At 34.6% G+C, this 18,639-nt stretch overlaps 1 pseudogene across 1 annotated transcript in view; it reads right to left on the bottom strand.

Moving 5' to 3' along the window:
* Window positions 1-516: 516 nt before the first annotated feature.
* Window positions 517-18,639, bottom strand: part of LOC149781820 (sodium- and chloride-dependent glycine transporter 2-like) — a 58,131-nt pseudogene continuing 40,008 nt past the window's right edge. The window contains exons 6-15 of the transcript XR_016414793.1: window positions 15,672-15,817; window positions 15,216-15,350; window positions 14,368-14,471; window positions 13,896-14,020; window positions 12,717-12,826; window positions 7,663-7,791; window positions 5,525-5,624; window positions 3,706-3,812; window positions 2,197-2,367; window positions 517-1,489 (exon numbers count right to left, since the gene is read on the bottom strand). The product of XR_016414793.1 is annotated as a sodium- and chloride-dependent glycine transporter 2-like (transcript). The remainder of the gene's footprint in view (window positions 1,490-2,196; window positions 2,368-3,705; window positions 3,813-5,524; window positions 5,625-7,662; window positions 7,792-12,716; window positions 12,827-13,895; window positions 14,021-14,367; window positions 14,472-15,215; window positions 15,351-15,671; window positions 15,818-18,639) is intronic.

An 18,639-nucleotide genomic window follows, 5' to 3' on the forward strand; every position in this document is an offset into this window, starting at 1 on the left:
AAAACAAAACAAAAAAAAAAAAAAAAAAAAAACAAACATATTTTGATGATATTTAAATATTCTAATACTATTTATTCATCTCTATGAAGTCCGTATTTCTACACTTTTCTCGGAATATTTACAAAATTGCAAATATACGTAACAGTAGCTGATTGTCGGAAAATAAATATCACATACACCAGATAAAAGAAGATTTGTATTCATGCAATATGGAAACAAGGATATTGTTAAAGAATACTCTTGTTTGTTTTCGAAGAGAATAAGTATGACAAAGTTTTCAAAACTAACCTTTTCGCATATAAACAATTACAATTTAGGTATATATAATGATCATGTGGATGAAATAAGTAAAGGATATTCAATAAAAAATATACATGTTGGAAATAAGTAAAGGATATTCAATAAAAAATATACATGTTGGAAATAAGTAAAGGATATTCAATAAAAAATATACATGTTTAGATCAGTCAGTGCGAAATGCATGTAAAATGAATCAACAAAAATGAAAGACATGAGAATTGCGACGAAATTTGTATGATGAAAATTAGTAGAATAAAGTACATATAGTTTTTTCAAGCTCGCAAGTTCTACAAATAAAAAATACAATAACAACAAACATTGTTGATGAACATCTAACCTTAGCTAGGATACACAATCTGGCATAAAGAAAACTGTCGAAGACGATATGCATAAAACGCTGATAAAGATTTGCCTTGTGTTTACTGCATCATCCAAATCGAATGTTATACTTAGTCTGTGTACGTGATATTACTATGTTAGAGACAAAATTTCGTCTTCGAAACATTCTGCCACAACGTCCAAGGCGATGATTTACAATTGTTCACTTCACAAGCAATCATACCGTGTTAAAGATTCTTATATAAAAGAAAAAATAATGAAAACCAATCTACTGAAATACCTCATAACGTTGCCATATATATTTAATGAACATCACTCCCTTGTATGAAGATATTAGGATATTTGTAAGTACATATTGCTTGCAAACAACTTACCCAATATAACACATGTCTGACTGAAGTATCTGTAAAAATAGATCTTTTGGGTAAAATGTCGACTGACAGAGGAAGTATCACTATTGACAAGAGAAAGCTTTACATATTCAGTAATGTTAAATGAGCAAGAAGAGTATATAAATGCAAAAACACAGGTACAATATAGATAGCAACAACTCTTTAAAACAGCTCATTAATGAGTAGTACATATTAGGTACATTGTACATTCTTGAAGTAAGCAACTGAATAACTAGATAAGGACAATCAAATTTCAAATACAATAATTTCATTCACACCCACTAAGACATGGCATGGACCATTTAGAATGTATGGTTTCCTTCGTCAGCAATATGAATTGCTGGATTATCATATCCATATTTGACATCATTTGCGATATCATTCATGTGAACTTCATGCTTCATTGAGCCGTCATTCGGTCCCCACTCTAACGTTGGTGTTGTGATCGTTTTCAGCCTCTGAAAAATAATTAACACTTCATGGAATTTTAACAAATTATTCATTAGTATGTACAACTGAATTCTAAAAGAAAAGCTGATGAAATATATCATCAAAGATGTAACAAGATTGATTTGTATAGCCGTAATGAGTTGTGTTGAGAAATAAAATCTGGACCACTTGAGAGGCTGTAAGCCCATAAATGATAATTAAGAACCCAAACAAACCAATTACATACACTGGAGTAAGACACGAAGCTATTCGCCATCTGAATGAACATAATCGGATCGTATCATAGCAAATAAAACTTGCAACAATTTTGGTATTTGCAGTTCAGAAGTCTATAAGCTATTATGCATACATGCGTCAAGAAAATTGTTTTTAAATTTAGCAATTTCTAAAATAAAGAAAATGCCTTTAATACATACAGCATCATTTATTTACGAAGAATAGTGTGCGAATAACTGTTTAACGATTCCTGATGGCGCTGATATTAATTGATTGATACAAGGTATATATTAAATGCAACATTTGCAATTTTGCGTCATAGTTCTCCTTTAGTATAAACCCGTGAAATCAGAATCGTCTTTTCTGACAATAGGGAAACAGGTGCAACAGGAAGTAAGAGTATAGACTTTCCAGAAATATGCATGTTTATCAAGTGTGTGTGTCTTTGTGGGTGTGTGTGTGTGTGTGGTTAATCCTTAGTGTTTGGCATGCTGCTTACCTGCCACAAACTTCCCTTCGTATCAAATAACAGCTTGTATACGAACATTAGTGGAATGGGGCACATGACAAAGGCGGTAATAGCCCAACCAGTACTTTGAGCAAACTCTGGGAATACATCATTTTCAACCTTGGGAGGACTGTATTTCACTATACGGTATATAAACAGTAGCTGCGTAGAGAAAAGGCTAGAGTAAGATATGATTATGTGACTCGTCTGGCATACAACTACTTGTGGCATTTTCGTGTTTAACGAAAAGATAATGGATTATGTTAAAGTCTTCCAAAATTCTGTTGAAAAACACGTTGGAATTTACTTGATAAGAAAACATTCTGATTATATCGATGTTTGGAAACTAATCATAACTTAAGGAATTTCAGTTTTAATTTGAGAACTTTTATTGACCGGATAAAAGCGCCGAACAACGTTTGTATAGTGGACATTTGTAATTATGTCGAATTCCAAAATAAAGTCTCGTCTTTTTCTTGAAGATGTGTTTCCAAATACATACACATTTTGCATTGAAAGAACGAGTAGATATGAATAGCAATATCACGTGTTCCTAATTATCATGATTGGGCGTAGCAGAAACTGCTTAGTCATATGTGATATTCACAACCTCGGGCGACCCACGCCTGTCTGCAGTATTTACGGAAACAGTAATCTGACTGTCCCCGCAATATAAAACAGTTATTTATCTAGTTTCGGAAGCAGTTGTAACATGCTTCACAGACGCAAACTCCTCGTCAATCAGAAACGATAGTATACTACTATTTAGATAATTGATTAACAAATATAATTGTTTATAAAATATTAATAATAATTTACACACCAGATCATTTAAATTTAGTTGTATTTGCTTGTCATTTTAGTTTGTTTCTTTGTGTTTTGTTTAGACAGTATCGTCTATACTGAATAACCTGTAGCTTTGGTGTCACATTTCGTTAACATGTTAAGACGAATGTATCACGTTTCCCGTAGAAATAACTGCTGCGATTTCCACATTTAAAGTTTTGTTACAGTTTTAGAAAGTCACATTCAGGAGAGTGGGGAATGTGGGCGATATACTTGATTCCGCAAAACGCTTATATCAATATAGTACTCATTCTTAAATTTAGCTTTATCCCCTGTTGGTTTGGGGATATAAAATATGCCCAGTTAAACTGACATTAAATAACATACTAGTGTTGCTGTGCCAAATATATGATCTACACGTCACCATGTGATACAAGTTCAAAAAATTGAGAAAAGGTAGTCAACAATACTACTTGAAAAATGAATATTGATGAACATTGTTCTTGACTATCTGCAGCTTGTAAAAGAAAGGAAGACATAAAGAAAGAAGGCATCTAAGTCGAAGAAGTGGAAATGAACATATAGTCCCTCCTCCCAATTTCTCTCTCTCTCTCTCTCTCTCTCTCTCTCTCTCTCTCTCCTTACCCCAGTATAAACAAGTCGACGTTAGTCTATCTCCCTCTCTCTCTCTCTCTCTCTCTCTCTCTCTCTTACCCCACTAAGGACAGGAGCACAGAAGGCCCAACAGAAGGCCCAGTACCAGGAAGGCCTTAGTGGACTACCGAGCATATATGTCACATCTTTAACAAATCTTCTGATACCTGGAAAGTTTCCATAGACCTGACGTGAACAGACAACACTAGAATTACACTAAGATTCCGTTATGATTGTGTGGTTTTTTTGTGGCTAGTTTAGAGAGTAGTTTTAGTAATGTTAAGGTGAACACAAAAGCAGGACAGTCGCATAATGTTGGTTTACTAATGTCGATTCTGGGAAGTCTCAAGCGAGTTGCAGGCGACCGTACGTCAAGATGGATGCTGTATGGATGTTTTGCAAGAAATTGGATGAGTGCATTTTTTTCGTCAGAGGGGCAGCAATACGAGGTAATTGAAATAAGGCAGAATACAGTATAAGGATACAAGGTTAAGTTGCGCGTGTCTATTAACATGTTCTGAACATTGAATATTTTCGACTTTAGTGACCTATCCGTATGTCAACAGTTATGAAATACAAATATTCTGAATTTGTTCTTTGGTCGGGGATGGATAGTTTGCTGCTGCTGAACAATTGCTTATTGTGACTAGTACCGATGTAAATCTAACGATTATACGTGATTTCATGGTTTATTTTTTTGCAAAAGTTTGACGGAGCCCTCGGGTCTCTCTGCGTGCTGCGGCGAACCTTTGCACACATCACCTGTGTATGGTCCCTATAGTCATATTATGCAAGCTTTAACGGTGCCAACTGTCACAAACAGAGTATCGTATGATTGATCACGAGATAACGTATTTATTCAAGAGACCTCCATACTTTTTGTCCATGCCTCTTCCTCGTTGTACACATAAGAAGATGATTCATGTGCAGAAGCACATTTGTGCTCGACAGGCTCGAAACGTTTGCCTGATGTATGAATGAGTGCTTGCCCGTTTTCTTCTGTTTTATATGTTTACCAAAACGTTTTGGTGAGTGATTTTGTAGGACATTTTTCCGTTGATACTCCAATTTCTTCTTCATTAAAGTAATATCTGGGACGTACTTGTTCCCGCTTTTCATATGAAATATCTCCGATTTTGTTCAGTATTTTATTGTGTTCAAAATGGCGATGGGGTTGTGTGGCTCTAGAAAGCGTAATCACAGAAGGATTGGCTTTGTTGTGCTATAATTTTAATGATTCGGTTTCTCCAAAGTCTATCGAACAAAAAGTAGCTAGATGTTAATGGTTGAGGCTATTTCATTAAAGGGTGACTTTACGGTTAGAAGACACAACTTCCACGTCTGCTGTAGTTGAAACCTGCTTAGTAATATCGAAAGCTATCGTAGAATCGTGTATCATCATAAAGTACAGGCAATGACATGATAATACGGTATCAGTAATATGTCAGTCGTTGTCGTTGTTGTCGTCGCTATCTTAGTAGCGGTACGAACGGTAGAAGGAGTAGTTGTATTCGTAATTTTAATAGTACCATATCAGTAGTACTGTCAATTGTAGAAGTTCTAACAGGTGGTATTGGTAGTGGTGCAATCGTGATGGTGTTGTTAGCGGATATGTTCTGGATCATAATAATCTGTAACTGTCCACAATTCATTCACAACATTTACACTGATATAGATGAACATACATAAATAACGAATGAGAATTGTTTTCTAATAGAATTTTCCTTGATGTTTGGCAATTAAATATGATTGCTCACATAAAAAGGAAAAGCTACCAAAGCTTAAAATAGCACGCTCCTATTCCACCGGCTTGCGCTTTCTTTCACGTATATAAAAAAGAACAAAACGACAAAAAAGGCAAATTGTCTTACAGACTTACCATAGACCCAAAACACAGCTATACATTCGCATGTGGCTAGGAATAATAACAAAAAATCGGTTCCATAACTATCCAGGAGTGTCACGATGTAGTCTCCGGCCTGTTGAAAATAAGTATATTCCATACAAAATCTCAGTATAGATCACTCAAAGCCTGAATGCTTTCAGTTTTTACATATCTTGTATGAATAGTTATGCAAATCTGATTTAATTTATATTTATTTTAATTTTATTGATTGTTCGTCAGCTTTAAGTTTTCTTATTCTATTATTGATATTATAATAAAATATTGTTTACGTGATTTGGATTTTTTTCTCCAGAAAATAGTTTGACCTTGACTCTTTAGTTGTAAACACCTAAGGTTGACCTAGTTCCTGGCCTTAATTCAAAAGTAGTAACAGCCACGTGAACTAATAATTTTTCATTGCTTATTTTCATTGTGGGAATAGTAAGGGTTAAATCGAGGTTGTATTGGATATGTGACCTTAGGCTTACAATAGTGTACTGAAGTAAACAATTTTTAAAATTTTATTCTTAGAGTAAAATGATGCCTTTTTGTCAGGGCCATGTTGAGCGTACGTGATGTAAAAATGATCACGTGAACCTCATACGGGTACCTATTCTGCGCTTCAAAATTACTGTATAACCATTGTTTTAGAGAAATAATCTCAGTCTGGGCTTAAAACACTTGATGTCAAGTCGTTCTTCTGTTGTAGCCAGTTTTCGAGTTATATTTTAATTTTTCTTCAGATTAATTGGATTCTAAAAGAGTAATTCGTTTCTCTGGAAAAAGTTGAATTCTTGAACCAAGACATTTCTTAAAAATTGTATTCGGATTTCCAACACCAGGGTGTTATTTCTTGTGTTTCTAGAAAGAACCATAAACGATAAAACGCTATACTGACTACAATATACATCATCGCCTTCCATCTTGGGTTATTCGTCTGGTCTTTAACTTGAATTCATTAGAACATTTAATTATTAGGACTTCTTAAACTTTATTCGGGGATTATTCTTGGATTACTTTTGGATTTGATTCTTAAAACCGTAAGTTCTTATTTTTTTTCATTTTTACAGTGTTTTTCCAGGGAAATAAATTATTTATTAAAGTTTTTCAAAGCTTGTTGTTTACACTCTTTCTTTTGTTACTGTTTATTTGATCCTAAACACGTAATATAAGAGAATACTAGCAAATCTAAATATAGTATGCATCACGTGAACCAGACCTATTGAGGATAACAAACGTGGTTCATAAAATTAACTGAAATAACGCTTGATTTTATTTAGTTTATACTACGCTTTAATCAGACTTTCTTGTGTAATTTATATGTACGCATCTTATCCGAGCACTGATGTTTATATTGGTTAGTTTTGAACAGCGCTTATACCACATTATTAGCTAAGTGTTTTTCGCACGGAAATACTTGGCAGCCGACCAGTGCAGATAGGAAAAGTATCGCGGGAAACACAAGGTCACAGAGTTGACGGCAGAAGAAGACACGAAACACTTTCTCGAACCCACTTTTAGATACATGAAAATATCTAGACTACTACAACAAAGCTGTATCTCATCTCTATTATATGACTGAATTTCACATTTTTCTGATGAGCATGATTTGTTTTTAATTTTTTTATTTATTTATTTATTTATTTATTAGTAGTAGTAGTAGTATTAGTAATAGTAGTAATAGTAATAGTAGTAGTAGTAATAGTAGTAGTACTAGCAGTAGTAGTAATAATAGTAGTAGTAGTAGTATAATATAACAGGGATTTACACATTTTATGAAAGGCAAGCTGACATAAAAATTGAACATGCCCTTGATCATGCATAAAACATAATATCCCAAAATGAGTAAAAAAGAAATAACATTAAACTTGGGGTGTTTAAAGGAAATTAAAATTGTTTGCCTAGATACCATACCGGGCTCATCTCATCAACTTCATCACCAACAAAGCACGCTAGACTGTGTAATGATTTATTTATACTCACAACTGAATGATTTATGAACTTAAAAAGTATAGTGTAGTAACCTTGAAATTGTGAACTGGGTAAGTAGATTTGTAAATTCCTGATCATTAATGCTGATGATAGTGGCGGTGGTAAAAAGTAAGCAAATATTATACCATATTTTAACTTACAGGTGTAACATAGGGCAGAGCAAGGAAGAAACATGCCACACCAAAGCCGACACACATGTAGCTCTCGTACTTCCTTATTCTTGGAAACTCGTCTAGAATGCACGTGATTACTGTTTCTGATGTGGCGAACTGAAAGAAATGCAATAGACAAATGCATGTATCTAGTTCGACAGAACTTTCTGAAAGCAATAAAATAAGAAATAACACTAAAATCAACAAACTTTATATGGCTGAAAATTTTGAAGTCATTATAAAGTTGATGAAATCTTGACCAGTGTGAATGAAAGGGAACCATTCACATTTACCTCTATTTTTTTTAGACTTCTAAATAAATATAACCAGTAACAACCAGTGTAAATCACAGGGAACCAGTCACCTACGCATTTATGAGAGACAAATATAATCAGCAACAACATATTGTCTCTGAGAGCGAAAACAGAAAAGCACTAAACGAGACAGCCTTGGAAGCCGTGATATAATGATCGTATCGGGAAAATAATTCATAGAAGATTTTCTTTTCCTACGTTAATACCTGATATATTGTGATGTGCGGTACCAAAGCCATACTTTAACGAGTGGCGAAACTTTTGTTGGAACGCACAATCAAGCGTCGCATGGCATAATGGAAAATCTTATTTTTTTACATGTGGAAATATAAGGATATATTTTTCACACGTGAAAGTATAGGAGTGAAAAAATATGAAAATTGTTTCGCAAATACGTCTCGATATTTCATACTTAAGAATATAATAAAACAAATTATAAAACAGTATGTAAAATTGGAAATATAAGAGAGATAAAAGGGATTAGGTGTATCAAAGAAAAAAGAAAGAATATTACAAAGCAACTATAATCCATGACAATACTGGCTTAAATCCTACATTTGCTTTCTTAAACAACCAATGGAATTCGGTTTGACTAAAGATAATATTGATCGAAATGCAACAAATGTGAGAAACGGTCGAATATATCAGCGCAGACTGTCCCGTAAGATATGTTACGTGGCTAAATTCAGAAGGTTGCGGTATAAGGAAAAATGTTCGTCATAGAGTTAGTAGAGTTAAAAGCCTAGCTTTCAAAACCGACCGGTTGGACTAAAAGAAAAACGTAGGTAATAGTTATACACCGAGTTGCAAGGGTTCTTTTCTAGACAACCGCTGCAACTAGATATATAATTCATATAAAATAATAATAATAATAATAATAATAATAATAATAATATAATAACAACAACATCATCAACAAAAGCAAGTGCGACAGCAATTAATAACAGAACAGAACATAAAATATATCTGGCATTAAAATCTCAGGGAAACACTCAGGCTGCATAATGCTTACATATGCTGGGTGGCAGAGCGAGTAGAATGTAGTTATTAAACGTTTGACGGAAAAAAGTCGGTAAGGATTCATGGTGACCAAGTGGTCTGAGGAGCTTGCTTTTACATACCGTTGAAATCGCATCTCTTTCCGAGTGGTTTTGAGACTCGGGCTTAGCCAACGTGGGTATGTGAGAAAGTTTGCTAGTGGATACTCTTGGGTCGGTGGCTTTTCCCCAGTTCGACCTGCACCAAATATATTGGCCGCCATGTATTACATATCATGTGCTTACAAATGGCGTTAAATCCATAACATCAAGCGGGTATATGATGAAAGGGTATGGGCATTACTATCGTAAAACGCTTACATTGCATTTCATAATCATCTCGACAAATTTGCAAAGACGTATTAACATTCAGCAATATCGGGATGAAAAGAGTTTACCAAACTTTAGTATATGATTATTAGCACAACTATAAGAATGTAATACTTAACAAAATTTTTTGCAAACAAAGGATCGAGACGCAAATAGTAAAATTCATCATCCATGTCATTCCTATTGCAATATTAAAATTATAGCAAAAATACCAGCTTTATCTGTCATTTTTGTTACGACAGACGTTGCTATACAATATGGCAACTTTACAAAAAGAAAAGATGTTTTTAAACTGAATATTAATTCAATGAAGCACGAAAGCCCGTGCAATTGATCGATTGTCTACTTTTGAGATATGAAGTCAAACATTAGTGCTGATAGCTATAGTTCTAAATTTATTGCTAACTCAGCCTGTCTGTTTTACATTAATTAACTGTGTGCACAAACTGTTCACTTATCTTATTATATAGACTGAAAGTATGATTCCGCTAAGACCGCTCAGGTGTTCTAATTGGATGCTGGAGATCGCGGTTCGGACCCCGGCTGAGTCTTATAAAATGGTACTATCAGCTGCCTCGCTTGGTGCTTGGCATTAAAAGGTTAGTGTCAAGACTGATGGGCCTGGTGTCCGGATAATGTGACTGGGTAGGACATGATATTACATGTCTTAGACACGATGTCCCAGTACTAGACAACGAAATGTCTGTTAGTGCGCTCTTTCAAGCGCAACGACACGAATTTATATGATGTAACACCATAAATTTCCGGAAACCTACGTCGTCATGTTCCGTAAGCACAATACATTGATCATGAAAGAGTTTCCGAATTAGCAACCCCCTTTACAAACAGAGTACCTAGAGTGTAAGTGAATTTTCCGCCTCAGATGGAAAGGTTCAAGATCACTTTGGATAAGCACCGAAGCAAAAGAGAGTTGCACAGCCAGACCGTGTGCAATGCACGTGCTCAGATGTCAATATTTGCTGAATTTCGAAGTCGATTGTGTTAATTGTGTTAACCCGATTCCACATTCTGAATGGTAGATTTTCTTATCTGCTATGAGGGCATGCATGGTTTGCAATACATTTCAAGTTATCACTTTCATATGCCCTACTGATACCTTTGTACATGACCAGGTGTTCAAGTATGCAAACCAAGTATTCAAGTGGAAGTGGTGTTCGTGTTCAAGTTCTTGAAAACCAGTTTGCATGCTGCGTGAAAACCTGAGCAGGTGCAACTTCCTTTTTCAGTTTGGTTCTTTAGACTTTTAAAACACCTTCCAAAGCACGAAAATATGAGATACACCTGAACGGTGATTGGTCTGCTAGGTGGATCTTGGTCATCTAAACATATCAAAAAAGGTATGTAAGCCTCTTTGCTGAATTTCCCCTGTTTGCAGTCTAAGTTTAATTCTTTCTTCATTTAATTGGAATAACGCATGGTAGTAGTGAAGGGGGATAACTAGTGTTTGGAAAACTACATTATCTTGATTTTTGGTAAATAAGTTATGCACTCAGTCACTTTTAATATAAGAAAAACGATCATACACAATTTCTTGTGTTGTGTTGCAATGTTTGCCGGAGCAAGAGGGAAAGACTTCGTAACCTCGGGTGTAAACCTTTTCCTTCCTGCTTTGGCAAACTTTTCAACAAAGCCGACTGTACATAATCATGCATAATCACATTAGTGTCCTTCCACGACAGACCACTGACATGTCAATCGGCGTCAATAGAATCTGTAAATCACAGTATCATTTAGTTACCTAAACCAGCAAGCAAATCAGATTCCTATCGGGAAAAAGAATCTCGTCAATGGCAGCTAAGTATAAACTAAACCAAAGAAAATCACCACCCAAACATCCCACCTCAACCCACCTGCGTTTTTAATAGTGAGGTTTCGGGCTTTAAAACATAAACTACTGATGAGAAAGGTAACATTTTGGTATGGATCAGGAAATGGATAATTGATTATAACAGACGAAAGTTTCTCTTTTCAATTACTGTTTTAAGAATTCTGTAAATCCAGGTAACGTTTATTTGGTTAGGAAATCTTTCTTCAGAATTAAAATTGCGGGCGCATTGCACATGCCCTCTTAATTAGAGGCAGATTTAGCTAGCTTACCAATCTACGCAGGCAAGTTTTATTTCATGATAATCATTATTGAACAAAATGGATACGATGTGCATCAAATCGGTTGACAATGACCTCAAAGTGACCAGCAGGTGCAGATGTTTTGTCATACATCATTATGATCGGCTGAAGCCTGTGGGGGAAAATGTAATACCGTGGTCGCGATTGATTTAGCAGGAATATTAAACTATATTAATTCCACTAGATAAATCGCTGTGCATGATGTTGGGTAATGATGCAGATAAGAACTTTTGAAATAATTGTTTAATTTTAATGTATTCTTCAGGATGATGGGACAATCACTACGCAATAATCGCATTTTGTTCCAAGAGATAAATAATTAAGTACGAGTCATGCGATAAGGAATGACTGTGAACGAAGTCATGTATCATTGTCGTGAAAGTTTATGCTAACCCAGTGTCAATTTAGAACAATGAACTGCAACAAATTCTAGAGTTTTAAGCCTTTAAACCATTCAAAAAAAAATTTCTTCCCTAAAAGTATTTCTTTTATTTTCGCGTAAACGACGAATATCATAAATTGGGAACCATCATAATATGTTGCAAATTTCACAGCTCTAGAAACTTTACGATTTATAATTTAGAGATTGTGTGTATTATTGTTTCGATTGTCAACTCGCGCTATTTAGAAAACTTTTTTTAATGTATCTTCTCTAAAATAAAGTTAGGATGTATCTTTGTATCCTTGTAATTGTTATGTGCTAGTAGAATAAAGGTTATCTATTTATGAATGTGTAAAATTTATGTGCAACGTTAATGCTATTATTAGATTTTTCCTACAGTAGTGATACGTTCAGTCAGTCAATGAGAAATGTGCGTTTGGTTTTATTATTATAGCTACTTTCCTCAACGTCACCGTTAACAGCGCTCGTTAAAAGTTCATGAAGATGGCGTTGGCACACCTAGCTCGCGCACTCTTTGTGGATAAGAGACGTGAAACTCAGAAATCTGATTGGTCGCTGACTAAAACTTGCTTTCTAAAATCTTATAATTTCCAAAATGAATGTTCTGATATTTCAACACAATAAAATGATATATTACCTGATGACATATTAATTAGAAAACTTCCCTTCTGCCCTCAAAATATGAATTTAAAAAATCTCCGGAACCAGATAGCGATGAGTAATACATGCATGAAACTTCTTATGTCGGATTGCGTGCTAGTAACTGCAATACACAATTTCAGGAAGTAAACAAAGATTTTTCATACATACCTCGCTGTTGAGTCCCAGAGTAAAAAGCAAGAAGAACAGAATAGAACAGAGCTGAGGAGGTGATAAGTTAGACAGGGCTTTTGGGTAAGCAACAAAAGCCATACCATATCCTATTATAATAATAATAATAATAATAATAATAATAATAATAAGTTAGACAGGGCTTCTGGGTAAGCAACAAAAGCCATGCCATATCCTATAATAATAATAATAATAATAATAATAATAAGTTAGACAGGGCTTTTGGGTAAGCAACAAAAGCCATGCCATATCCTATAATAATAATAATAATAATAATAATGATAATAATAAGTTAGACAGGGCTTCTGGGTAAGCAACAAAAGCCATGCCATATCCTATAATAATAATAATAATATTAATAATAATAATAATAAGTTAGACAGGGCTTCTGGGTAAGCAACAAAAGCCATGCCATATCCTATAATAATAATAATAATAAGTTAGACAGGGCTTCTGGGTAAGCAACAAAAGCCATGCCATATCCTATAATAATAATAATAATAAGTTAGACAGGGCTTTTGGGTAAGCAACAAAAGCCATACCATATCCTATAATAATAATGATAATAATAATAATAATAATAATAATGATAATAATTGTCATCATGATCAATACCATTTATACGCGATGTTCAAAATCTGACTTGTTTAAATGGTTGGCAAGTCAGACATTTTCAACTTAATTTGCCACACGCGATCTATATCTCTAATTGATTTTTCTTTAGACATTTTACAATTTTTTGGTGCTTTTGAAACAAAATAGAACTGCAAAATTGGAGCGAACTGACAGCTAATAACACTGGAATGCTTCTGACTTTACGCCTTTGCATTGCGTGATAGACATGAAGCAATTTGTATCATCATTATGTGTTATTATACTTTTTTAATACTATGCAATGTTAATTAATTTATTAAAATTAAATTAAGATGTCAAGTAATGAAATACAAAATGCGATTAATCGCAACTAAGGTCATTTTGAAGGTATTAAACCATGTGTCTCCATCTCTATAAATGTATATAATCACCTCATTTATTTTTTTTGTGTAAATAATTCACGTAGATATAACGAATAAAACTTGTTTGGTTTCTAAAATGCTTGATCAAACAGTTTTGCATTATTGCAAGCGTGATTGGGTTTTATAGTTTTCGTCAGCTTACCTCCCTTTGCTACATCCTGTACGTTCACGCCAAGTTCCTTGGCCATTCCACCAAACGTTGTAAATATAATAAAACCAGCAATTATGCTTGTTATTATATCCATCGCTGCAATTATTATGACGTCTCTGAGGAGGAAAATTCAAAAATAAATATTAGTTTTGATCTAGTCTTTCAATCATGACATTTATTTCGTGGACTTACACACCAATATAATATTCTTAAAGTTGTCTTTAAAACATGATCGATATAAAAGATGGCATTCTGCGACATCAGTCTTAAGTATTACCCAAGTACTGAATAGGGAAAGTAAGGAAAGGTCGTCTGGTTGAAAGAAATAAGAGAGACAGAGAGAGAGAGAGAGAGAGAGAGAGAGAGAGAGAGCATTTTTATTATTTACATAGACACCGGTGTCGATGTTTTCTAAAACGATATACTTTTTCAGGAACGCCTTGATTATGTTGCATGCACTTACCCATATAAGTTATTCTTAAACTTGTTAAAGCTCCCAAACATGATTAAACCACCAACGGATATACTGAGGGAGAAAAACATCTGACCCGCGGCAGCTACCCATACCTAAAAACACAAACAATATATGCTCTTTTAGAGGTGTTGATTTGGTTGATATATGTACCAATTTTTAATTCCTTGTTGCTTCCAACTGGCGATTTAATAACCAGCAAAATATACATCTCCCAAACCTTTAAACATCAATAATTTATATGGTTATTTTCAGTGTAACGTGTTAAACATACAAATGGTCATATGAGCAACACAGCAATCTTGGTCGTTAGACACGTTAGACATCTGTCAGTAAAAACAGGGCATATTACGATAATATCAGACATAAACGTATCTTACCTCATTAAAGCCTGCTGTGACATTATATATGGGTCTCTAACCGTTATCATGATTTTAATGATTACTGTGATCTTCTACCAAGTCTATTAAAATACAATGGTCACATACGTCTCTGCAATAATCGTTTAATATCAAAATAGTAATTGCTAAAATTAACGTTCTGTCTTTAATTTCTATCGCGCTAAGGGCTATTACACCAGAGGTTGTGTCTTTAGTATGCCTTGGATCGTTTGGGAATATTTATATAAAAAAAAATTGAATTCAAATGAGGATTGGATTGGATGCCAGAATACGCGGCATTATGCTCTTGATGCTAGATAATTCCTATTTTGCAGTAAAGGACTTCGTCTTGGCATTAGACAAATTTGAAGACTTCTCGAAGACAGCGAGTAATCATTACAACAAAAAAACAACAGATAACTGCAAACACGACGGTAAAACACATGTACTTAGACTCACCTTGAGATCAAGTAGTGTTTCCCATTTAGTAACTACAAAATATAACACCCCGTCCATTGCACCGTCAGGTGTGGAACCACGAACAAGCAAGATGAGCAGAATGACGTATGGTAACGTAGCAGTAAAATACGTAACCTTTGAAGAAAAATAAAATGAATGCAAATGCGCAATAATTTCGACGACGAAAAGGCCGAGTGAAATTAATTAAATGTCTACACAGTAGAGTTGCATTCCTCAAACGGAAAAGATAGAATCAGAGCTATTGAAGCACAGGATGCTTGTGAGCAGACAACATATGCATTATCATGAGCATCTTCTCGTACAAAAAGTTTATTCTTTGTTCGATTCTATCTGACAAAGTCTTATGTATAGCAGAAACAAAAAAATATTCATAAATCTAGTATTGAGATTAAGTCATTAACTCGATCAAAATTATCTATAAAAATTTCACCCTACCTTTCCAAAAGACTTGATTCCTTTGATCGGACAGACGACTACGATAATCCAGGAGAGGAGAAGACAAAGAACAAGTTTCCACGGGGGGGGGGGGGGGGCCGATATCCTTAGGATATATGTTTGGGGCCCTTTGGATGACCTCTTTACTGAAAGGAGATCAAAAACAGTTGGTACATGCAATAAGTTCAAATTAATTTTGCTGGCTCTCTACATGTTTGTATTTTGCATAGGTTTAGATTTTAAAGAAAAGGAATTTCCCCCGTTTTCGTCACTGGTTATACTGGCTATTTAAAAAAAGAAACCTTGTATATCTTTGGTATTGTACAAGAACATTCAATTCCCGTTTGATGTGATTGATTGGTGTAGTATGGGTTTTAGAGTATACAGCTTGGTCTTACTTCAGATGTGCACAGCAGCAAAGAGGGTGAATAGACATTTTGCTGGAACTTCATTTTGGAGAAAATAAAGCTTCCTACGAAAATAAATAAAATAAGGTCAATAACGTCAAACCGAAGGCTCTAATTTACCGAGAGTTTCTCTGATTGGGTTATTTTATTTTTTTTCACTTTATTTTTGTCGTTAGTGTTTTTCTAAATTTGTATGTGCGTTTGTTTACCCACCGGACGTTTCATTGAGGTCGCACCCTCTCTGCTGCTATAAATATATTAGTAATTAAATCATGATTCTATCAATAATGGAATCTCGCTCAGCTAGATTAGCTCGAGAGCGATAGAGGCCATTAAAATATATATTCCAGTCCGTGATTCTGTCAAACACAAACTACAAGCGCGTCAGGAGTCTCAGGTGGAATTTGTAGAAGGTACAAAACAATTATTTAAGCCTTTTACAAAAGTTACCGAAAGAGTTGCGGAAGCTACTGAATGTCTTCTTCCAACTTTAGAACAAACCGCTAAAGATACTAGAAAAATAGCAAAAAGAACTAAGAAAACAAAAACAATTTTAGGAGATCTTCCAACTAAAATAGCCGCTGCTCCACATCCTGGTAGAGAAGAAGTAATACTTGAAGGTATTGACAAAGCTCGTGTGAACAAAAACAAAAAGGGAGAAAGTTGACGAAGTAATTAAATTTACATAGGAAGTAATTAAACAAATATAAAAAAATGGATAAATGGAGTGAAAGAGTTAATTTTACAGTAGATAATTTTTAAGAAAAAAAATATTTTACACCTGAGTGTGCTCGTGATTATGAAAGTGGTAAAAATTAGAGGAAATGGATATTTCGATTAAAAACTGGTAAACCCAAAGCTAAAGATAATGACGTAGAATTCATTAGATTTAATCAATTAATAGATTGTTATATTGCAGATAAACAAGAACCTTCCTATCAACTTCCTCCACTACAACAACAAAAAGAACGACAAAAACAACAACAACAACCGCCAGAAACTGAAGTTGATGTTAAGAATAAATTTAAGTCTGAAGGTATTAACCTTATCACAAATTTGCTACGTGAAAAAGTAGTAAATGTCGCCGCAAGTGGTCTATCGTCCAATAGGAAAATATTTAAAACCTAAATATCTTCTTTATTGGGTTAATGACGATGATTGGACTAAGGATGTATATTTCATATATAGTAATAGACCTGCAGAAGATGATGACTCGTATTTTCTTGATTTCACATGAGATGTAGAACTAGAAAAGAAACTAGAAGAAGAATTTAATGACTTATTTAGCCCAGGCGTTACTGGAAGTGGTTTTTGCTACTCAAGAAAGTGGTCTTATTACTTGTCGTAACAACATCATTTCTGACGTAGATAGATTAGAAATTCTGATTGGGGGGGAAACGTGCTGAAAATCAAAGGAAATTATTAATGAAGCAGCTGATATTTGTCAACGATTATTTACAGAGGGCATCATAGACCTTAATCTTTATCGGTCTCATATTGATTAAACCGTTGATGATTATCACAGCGATTAATTAAAATTAGTGATAATAAAACATGATGATTATGCATAATGCTCAATGTGGACCGGTAAAGGTCAAGGTGATAAATTCACGATTACCAACGTAAGTGATCTACGATGATGGACTCGGTCATGTTGTTCAGGGTTTATTTAGAAGGATAGCCCCAAAAGCAATACTGATTTCAAAACAAGCTGGAATGAAATCTATTGATTTTTCTGGTGGAAATTTCCTAGCGCACCCAGCAATGAAGTTGTGCCTGCAAATGTCAATAAAATAATATATCAGGCTGCAAATCAAAACTATCTGAGTTGACTGTTGAAGCAGAAAAAAATATAACTGCAAGTTTAATAGCAGGAAGTGGTCTTCGTGGTAGAAGATAACAATTATAATAAAATGTTTAAACGTGTATCTGATCTAGCACTTGATATGGACGCACCAATTCTCAAGTATAAGTCTGTACGTGATTATCAGTATTGTATGGTCATGACGCACGTGGAAGAATGAAATTACGTGTTCAGGATATAAGTAGATATTTCTTGCCCGCTGAGGCATTTATCGAGATCGAAGGTAGACTTTTGAGAGCAGACGATACAGCATACGGAATTGGTGATCGAATTGGTAAAACATAGACGTTGGTACGACGATGCTTGGCCTTGCAAGATACAGCGATGCTTACTCAAAATCAGCTGGTCCATCAATGATGTCTGCAAAAGATACAACTGATCATCCAGAAAACAGAAACGTAACACTAAATGCAGCTTTAACTGAACTTGCATCATGGAATGAAAATTTCAACTTAGGATCTTCCGCACGTTGATCAATGTTGAACGGCAATGTAGAGTTCTCACGTGCAATTCTGCGGTCTCATATTTTTGGATTTTGCAGAAATGTTAGAAAGGTTATATTTGGCGCTAAACACACGTGGTACTTGTCAGAAAAGCCACCCACAATGATGCAATATGGCTTAATGCTACCGTTGGTGCTGGCAAAGTAACACTAACAAAACTGACGCAGTGGATGCTAGTAATGATTACATCGCTT

Source organism: Sinohyriopsis cumingii, chromosome 15 (genome assembly GCF_028554795.1).
Source record: "Sinohyriopsis cumingii isolate HCF-2022 chromosome 15, ASM2855479v2, whole genome shotgun sequence".
Classification (NCBI taxonomy): Eukaryota; Metazoa; Mollusca; class Bivalvia; order Unionida; family Unionidae; genus Sinohyriopsis; species Sinohyriopsis cumingii.